Below are 8,606 nucleotides of genomic sequence, written 5' to 3'. Positions count from 1 at the left end.
TTTTTTTTTTTTTTTTTTTTTTTTTTTTTTTTTTTTTTTTTTTTTTTTTTTTTTTTTTTTTTTTTTTTTTTTTTTTTTTTTTTTTTTTTTTTTTTTTTTGTTCTGTAAAAAGAATTTAAAAGGGAAGATTAACTAAAATATTTTTCTTTCGGAATTAAGAATTCATAGCGGAAATTACAAATGACGTCTCGTGACTAATTACTTTTTAAAAGAATTTGAGCATCATGTGATTTTAAGACTGCGATTAAAAAAACACTAACATTGCTTTTTCCCTTGGTTCACTCCTTACGTGATGATTACCGCAACGGGCAGACCGTTAGCCTTCAGGAAGATCACGAACGAGGCTGTTGGTTTTCCCGGAAGCGCTTCGTGAAATGTTTGAAATTCTAACTTAAGAACATGACTTATTAATTTCATCACCTAATTTGCTCTAACTAAAGGTGCACTCCGTAATCATTACTGATTCCATTTACAGCTGTTCATTGTAAGCCGAACTATACACTCTAACTCGGGCTCATCAGCACTGAACCACGCTCAGGTTTCGGGTAACGTTACTGGTGTATGCAGCTGGCCTTCTCTAAGGTGGCAGCCTGGCCGAAGCCCCGCTTTCACGTGCGGTGCCCGCAGACACAAAGGGCCTGTTTCGGGGGGGGTGTCCCAAAGCTCGTCGCTGCTTTGGAGCATCTCCACAAATGAACTGGTGCATCTCGGTGGCCTTTGCCAGATGACGAAACCGCCCAAACAGATCCATGCCAGGACTCCGCGTGACGCTGCGTCGATCGTGCCAGCCCCTAGCAGCGTGCCACACAGAAAAGCAAGGGCTGCTCGGTGCGGAAGGGACTGGATTGCGTGTCTTTGGCAGGAGCAGGGGAGGCTGAGCGACGATCAAATCTAGGGTACAATCACAGATCCTAGCTCTGTTGGTCGGGGTAGCTCTGTTACTGTCCAGAATGTAAAACGTGTGGACATTTCTCCGCAGCTCGTTCTCTCCTCCTTGTTACTACTGGATTTCCGAGTCGGATGCAGAATGTGAATGTGCTACTGTTTCATTCAGGAGGGAAAAATACTGTCCACACCCATTATGTCTTTAAAAAAAAAAAAAAAAAAATCATTCATGTTGCCTTTCGGCGTAGGGAAAATGAATTTCTTCTGAAGCTGTTGATCAGTGTAGACCAGAAAGGCATGATTCTTGCTAGGAGGAGAAACTCGGCAAGTGGTGATATTAAGCAGATGGGGGGGCAAAAAGTGCTTTTCGGTTCATCATCTAGGGCAAGAATCATGCCATGTTATTTCGAATTTAATTTACTTAGCGGTGGAGTGAGGTCATTTGATATTTCCCCCAGATTTTAGTCCGTCACCTGCTTGTGCGAGCAGAGTTTAACTGGGGCATTATCAGTTCAGCTGATCGTTTTAATCGCGACCTCTGAGAAACGTTAGGTATCTTCTTTTATTTTTTGGCTTTCCCATTAGGAGGCAGGATAGAAATGGGGGAGAGTAAACATTAAAATCCTTCTTAAAACATCTGCGGCTCAGAGTAGCGAACCATCGTCACGGATTGCTAGGACATTGTCTGTGGGTCTGGTAGGGAGCGTATGGACCCTAGTTTAATGAAACTGCTGAATGGCAAACTGTTGCTTTGACCAAGCCACTTTTTGTAAGAGCCGTACTACTTTTTTACACGTACCGCACAATAAATCACGGCGACATTCTTGGTGTCCGAACAGCGATAGGCACACCTCGCGGTGTTTTATAGCACTAGGCCAAGGACTTTTAACCACCTTGATCCCCAACCTGAAGTGGGTGTTGAGGCATGGCGGGGGGAGGAAATCGGAACCAATAGCTGGGTTGGTAAATACCTACTTATTGACGAGAGAGAGACGTGTGTGTCCCTGTAAAGTGCCGCGCACACTCGTGGCACCAGGTAAAAAGCAGTGAAAGGTTGTTCCCGTCCGTAGTTGATCAAAGCTTCAGTTACGTCCTGACTTTTGTAAATCCACTGAATAGTCCTAGTTTCATACGTTTCCAGAAAAAAGTTTCTCCCTTTTTTTGGATGGAGCATGTCTATTTATCCGATCTTTCTCCAAACCTCCTAACCCCCCTCCCCACCTCGAACTAAGAAAGTGCTTTTGTTTGAAAACGTTAGTATCCCAAAATAGCCTTACTGGTCAAATTGACCAAAGATTAAAGCGTTAATTATTTTGTAAAAGCATCTTGGTATAATTTTAATCCCAAAAAATAAGCTCAGTTATTTATTCATTTTATACTATGTAGAAACTAAAACGCGGTGAGGGGATAGGCAAGGGAATTCATGGTGGGTCGTGCTGTTTACAGTCTTTTTGAAGTCCCATAGCTAAGACAGCTATTGTTGTCCATCTTCCCTTTTGCTGTTATGGTTTCTAATGTGTACTGTATGTATTAATATTGCACAAATTGTGGAGAAATATACGGTTTATTTTTCACAGCAGAATCTCACAAAACCTTGCTTCCTTTACAAGTGTTACAATTTAAATATTTACCAAACTGTTTTCATAATTCTGGGAGCAGGCTGCTTTTTATGAATTTGTGCTGACTATTGACATTATTTACTGTATAAATAATTTATCATTTGTACTATTGTATCATAATGTTCTGTATCTCTGTGTCATTTTTTTCCCTAGCGATGTCACAAACGTGATATTTAATAATGCCATCAGAACAGTGGAAAGACAAGGGGTTTGTAGGTGACTGGTCAGAATTAAAAATTGTATTGCTTATATTCCCGAGTTGCGTCGTCTTGTCTGCATTCAAAGTGTGGCATGCTCGTATCTCATTTAAGCGCAGTCATTTTCGGGGCCGATCCAGTGCTTGCTAGAAGCCAGGCGTTGGATCAGGCGGTGAAAACGCGCAGTAAAAACCCAGGCTCCCGGCTGAATCTTGGCTTCTCCCACCATGAGTTTGACTTGCCGTGGAGTTGTTGGGCTGAACAAGGAAGTGCTAGGAAAAGTGATCCTGTTTGTTTTTTTTGTTTTAGAAATGATCATTTAATTCAGATGTGGTCACATCCTGAGTAATGCAGTAAAAATGATGTACTTGCCTGGCCCACCTGGCTGAACGGTCTTTTCAGGAGTGTTTTCAGATGGGAATCGAACCGTCACGTCAGAACGGGCTGGGATACTTGATCGTAAGAGGCTTGAACTAAGTGTGGGGAAACCCTGGCTTAGGGTTACCTGTTATCACAGATTTCGGGTCTGGGGGAATGTTTCGAGACATGACACATGCACACGTGCCGTTTCCTCCGTTCATAGGTTATTCTGGAGTTTAGGGGGACTATGTGGATCTTTCTCTGAAGGTGACCCTTGCCTGAAAACAGGTGCTGGCTGATCTGGACGACTGGCCCGGGCATGCACGCCCCTGTGTTTGGAAACGGGCAGCGTGCTGGATCTGTCGGACATCGGTCTGAAGGAAAATTCAGACTAGCAAACCCGAGCGGATGCTAAGCCTAGTAACGTCCTCCCTAGGCATCAGTGCTTAGGGTGGTGTTATGGACTCGCGCCCGTTTCCCAAATATTCCTATGCCTGGACTGTATATGCAGCATGTGCGACTAAACAGGATGGTACAATGTCTGGTTTCAAAGATGTTAGACTAGAATAAAAATAGATAAAGGTGAGAACACGAGTCTGTGCAGCATCTTCAAGGATGCACGGAGGGAACGGGCCAGAAGCCAAGGGAGGTTTTTTGAGGGTGGGAAGCTGCTGCTTGTCAGAGATTATCAAAAGCTCTTCAGTTCTCTTTGAGACCCCGGCCTGTTTGCTGCGTCAGCATTGTCCTGCCGGTGACCTTAATTCAAGTGGCCTAGCAGATCTCTTAGCAATGAGCTTGCCTCCAGTTGGGTAGTGATTTCAGTTTCTAATTCTGGATGGTCTCAATTGAAGTGTACTTGGTTATCAGGTTGTTTCAAGAGCTCCTTCTCAGAAACCTTCCACGTTTCCTGTAGTCGCTGTTTGCTGCTAATCAGACCGATCGGTAATCAAATACCTAATCTGCTAATGTCAAAGACTGCTGGGGCGGAGCTTGGCAAATGGCTCGTTGGAAAGATGCTGGGGTGGGAGGAGAAACATCGTGCCCCGTTGCAGCATCTTGTGGGATATCGGGCCATTAGAAGCCGCGGCGGCCTGTGCCCGTAGACGCGAGCACTTTGCAAATCCATCGTTGCCGACACTTCCCTTTCCCCGGAGGACGTGGCTGCTTGTGGTCACCTCTTGGTGAATCATTTTGCTTCTCTCTCTGCGCCTGACATGAACTAGTGAAGAAAACCATCTGCTCCCCAGGATGACGGTCTAGATATCCTTCGCTTTTGGTGCTTCTTGTTCCCTTACATCTGAACATTTTGTCATGTACCTTCTGCTTCTGCAGAGAGCGAGTCTTCTGTGCCTATTCATAATCCTACCTCTGGCCAATTTTCCCCTCCTGAGACTTTTTGTTGTTGCTCTTTCCTTCCCTTGGTTTCTCATCATGCACCGGGCCCTAGGAATACAGCTCAGACTCTTTCCTGTCTTCGCATTTTGCTGAAGGTGGCCTTGGAAATGTGGTAGTTGTTTCAAAGCACGTTTAAAGAAGAAAGGAGCTTTATTGCTCTTCATTGTGAGCCAAAGGCTCTCCTAGGGGCCACCCGATCGAAAGCCGAAGGCACCGGAAGGGCAGACTTCTGTTTCATCCGTGTCCGTCACCCGTCTTCTCTGTGTCCATCTGCAGGTTGCTTTTGCGCCATGCTTTCTTTCCCTTATTTGTAAAACGGGGCTAGATCTGCCCCCGCAAAGTGTTGTGATGGCAATGGGAAAAAATGATGGAGCTCAGGGAGTCTTTAGTCAGCAAAGCATTAAATCTCGTCATTCCTCCTGAGCACTTCAATTCCCTTTTGTTGTTCTCCTTAATTTTAGATTCGGAGCCAGTGCGTCACTGCCTCCGGTGTATTAATTGTAGGTAGATATCTAGTGAACTCGGGGAAATGGCTTCGGCTGGCACGGGCCAATGGAGTAAGAGCTTGCAAAGAAGAATTTTCCCAACTATTTTAGTCGGTCTAATAAAAGAGATTGGATTTACCCAAAGAACCTCGTCTGCCAAATTCCTTAGACCGACACAGCTACAACCACCTCCCTGAAACCTTTTTGGCAGGTGTGCCACAAATTGGCGCTCCTTGATTAACCTCCGATCCCCTTCCTCTGCCCAGTTTTCTGCTCCCTGCCCAATCTGCTGCTCTGCTTTCTGTATCCTTCTCTTTGCTCCCTGCCTGATTTGCTGCTCTGCTCTTTGTTTCTTGCCCCGGTTGTCACAGGGCCGCCTGTATCCTTCCCGATCTTCTGTGTCCCGCGTATAGAGGTTGCCTGTGCCGCTTGCGTTGTGTGCCGTAGGTTGGCCCCCCTGGGCTAATGCAATAGTGAGACTTTTGCAGTGATTTGCCATCTGCCTTTCAAAGCAGCAAACCAGCTCCATTTCTATTTTTTCCATTTCTATTTATCATTTATTATATTTATATTGATGTGAAGCTTCCTGCTCTCAACCTTGCAGATAATCTCTTTCCTTCACATCTTTGAATGCAGGGAAATCCCTTGATTTTTATAAGTGTAGCGGGTTGATTTCAGGCCCAAGGATTCTAGATAACTTACCCGCCCTGGGTCCTGCGTGGTTGTTACCGTCCCGGCTCTCGAGGCCTGGCTGTCAATCGATTGCCGGCACTAATTGCTGGGACTTGGAATTTCAATGAATGTAAATACCCCGTCCCCATTCCCTTTGGTGTTTTAAAATTCCCTGCCAATTACCCATTAATCGCCAGCCGTCCGGTGATCAATCAGGGGATTGGCAGTCACCCAACAGAGTAGTTTGCAAAGGTCACAGTGGTACATTGTAAACTGATAGGGAGATTGGAAATGTGCATACAGGGCGGTTGGTGTCTGGGAAGAAGAGTGTAAAAGCCGGGCCGTTCTCCGGTTCCTTCGTGGCTTGTCCGGACAACTACAACTGCAGTGATGATCATTGTGTGACTGTAGCTTTTTTCCTCTAAAGTCACTGGCACGAGAATATGGGAAGCAGCTCTGAGATGAGCCTCCCGCTGCAGAAAAGATGACCCAAGACTGTACCGAAAGCCTCAGCTGGCAGGTTGTAATGAATGCAAGCCTGGGTCTTCTCCTCCGCTGCTCTAGTAACGGGTTTGCGATGCCTCATCTTTCATGGCATAAGCTGCCTACTCTTAAAGATTACAGGATAATTATTTTTATCCAAATCAACTCTTCTCGCTTAACGAAGGGACAGTTTGTGATGTTGCTTTTGCCTTTCTGTCTCAAGTGACTAAGGATCTGCCCTGGCTTCAGGGGAGAGTGATGCCCGTAGAGGATTTTGGTCCTGTCTATGGAGGAGGATCATGATGAGTTGTCATGATGTTATCTCCAATGTTGTGGAGACGCAGCATGGAGCCCACGATGCCACTGTGATGTCTCCACGCAGCTGCCTAGGACAGGGGTGCTTAACCCTTGGCCCCCGGGCCAGATCCGGCCTAGGAAGCCATGTCATTTGGCTTGCAGAGATCCCTGCAATTTGGCAGCAGGAGAGCGATGGCAGTGTGAATCGCTGTTCCTTCACTGCCAAATTTCTGAACCCATGGAGAGCCCCGTGGGTCGGAGAACGTGGCCCTGCATGCCAGATCATGCCAGTGCATGGCTGGATCCAATACACCGGCCACATCAGGCCAGTGCACAGCTGGATTCGGTGGGCGGGCGCAGGATTGGGTTTGTAGACCCACCCCCACTGCCCATCTGGCCCACAGGGCCAGAGGACTGGGGGCCGTCGGCTTTCAACCATCGCTGATTCGCATCGTGGCCTTGATAACGGTGCTGCTCCACAGAATTTGACTCTGCTGGTAGCAATCGGTGCCCGGATAGCGAACTGAGCTGAGGGATCCAGTTGCATGTGGACAGCTTGGCGGAGAAGGTGGAACGCGAACTGTGTTCATCACCAGGGAGCATCTTGGTCGGGTCAAGGCTTTTACCTAGTTGTGCATCCTGGTATACAACTAGTTAGTTAATGCTTGCAACCTGAGCAGGGCCTGTAATCGGATGAGGGAGCAGCTGTGTTCAGACAGGATGCCGTAGCCGCAGTGGAGGGCGGCCCTGCCTCTACTTCATTCTGGGGTCTGCAGCTTCAGAGCTGCGTTGGCCAAACGGTAGCTTTGCATTATTTTTAGTGTAGACGGGAGCTGCAGAAGTTGAGGACTCTTGAAAACCTGAGCTTACTCAGGAGAGAGGTCTGAGGCCCTGCTAGGAGCAACGCCAGCTCTTCCTGGCCGTGGCCAACAAGGACAGTCGCGGGTTGGTTAGGGTGCACACTTGCGACGTGGGAGACTTCTGCTCCGTTCCTCACTTTGCTGCAGACGAGACCTTTAGTCTCTGCCTGCCTCTGTAATAGGAGGATCATGGATTTGTCCTGGCCAATTCAAGCATTGAAACTGCAGGGTGTTCGAAGTATGGCAATGGGGCCTTATAAGTGCACCTGCCATCGGGTGGTGTGAAACAAGCAGGTTTGACTTGGCAGGAGGAGCAATCGTGTAAGAAACTGGCTGGTCCAGCTTCTCCCATTTCAGACCTTACCTGGTCTGTGGTCAGAAGGCGGCTCAGTACAAACTGCAGAGCTTCCAGAGCAGTGAGAACGGCGAGAATTTACTTACGCGATGCAGTACGACCGCTGCAAAAGCATTGCTCCCAACTCTGTGCGTGCCAAATGGGATAAAAAGGACCCAGATCATGCATTACAGCAGGGGTTTTCAGCCTTTTTAAACGAACATACTCCTTCTGTCCTGGGGTTTCAGCTCATATTTTTTTCTTGCTTGTAGTGTTACCATTACCATTACCATTACCAGGAGGGAGGGAAGGGGCAGGGGGCCGAATGAGGCCCCAGCAGTGAAGGAGGGAGTGGGGCTGGGGCAGGGGTGAGGCATGGGGGGAGAGGGGGAGCAGCTCCTGCCACTGCATGCACCCCGGGGGGGCATGAGGGAGTGGGGGCATGCACTCCCGGATCTGTGTGCGGGGCTGGGCGGGCTGCCGCTGCTGGTGAGTCTTTCACGGGAGGTTTTAAGAGCAGGCGTGGGTCTAACAGGGATTGAATAGCATCCTCCAACTCCCTGCAGGGGGGTACAAAGAGGCTGGAGCTGGGCTGTTCTCAGTTGGGGCAGACAACAGGACAAGGAGCAATGGGCTCAAGCTGCAGCAAGGGAAGTTTAGGAAAAACTTCCTCACTCGGAGGGTGGTGAAACGCTGGAAGGCATTACCTAGAGAGGTGGTGGACTCTCCATCCTTGGGTTTTTTTTAGACAAAGCCTTGGCTGGGATGAAGTAGTTGGGGCTGGTCCTGCTTGGAGCAGGGGTTGGACTAGATGCAATCTCCCGAGGTCCCTTCCCACCCTCCTTGTCTGTGATTGTCAACCAGGTTGCCTTGAGATCCTTTCAAGAGCGCTGTGGCGTCCCTCACACGTTTAGCACGGTGAGGTGCGCAAACCCAATTCACAAAATCAACCCGGAGATTTCGAATGGGAATCCACGGCGTCAAACGCTGCGATCGCTCCCAGTTCTTTCAACGGAAGA

The sequence above is a fragment of the Alligator sinensis genome, unplaced genomic scaffold (genome assembly GCF_000455745.1).
Source record: "Alligator sinensis unplaced genomic scaffold, ASM45574v1 scaffold1283_1, whole genome shotgun sequence".
Taxonomy (NCBI): domain Eukaryota; kingdom Metazoa; phylum Chordata; order Crocodylia; family Alligatoridae; genus Alligator; species Alligator sinensis.
The sequence above is the reverse complement of the archived record's forward strand: the minus strand, read 5'-3'. Positions refer to the sequence as shown.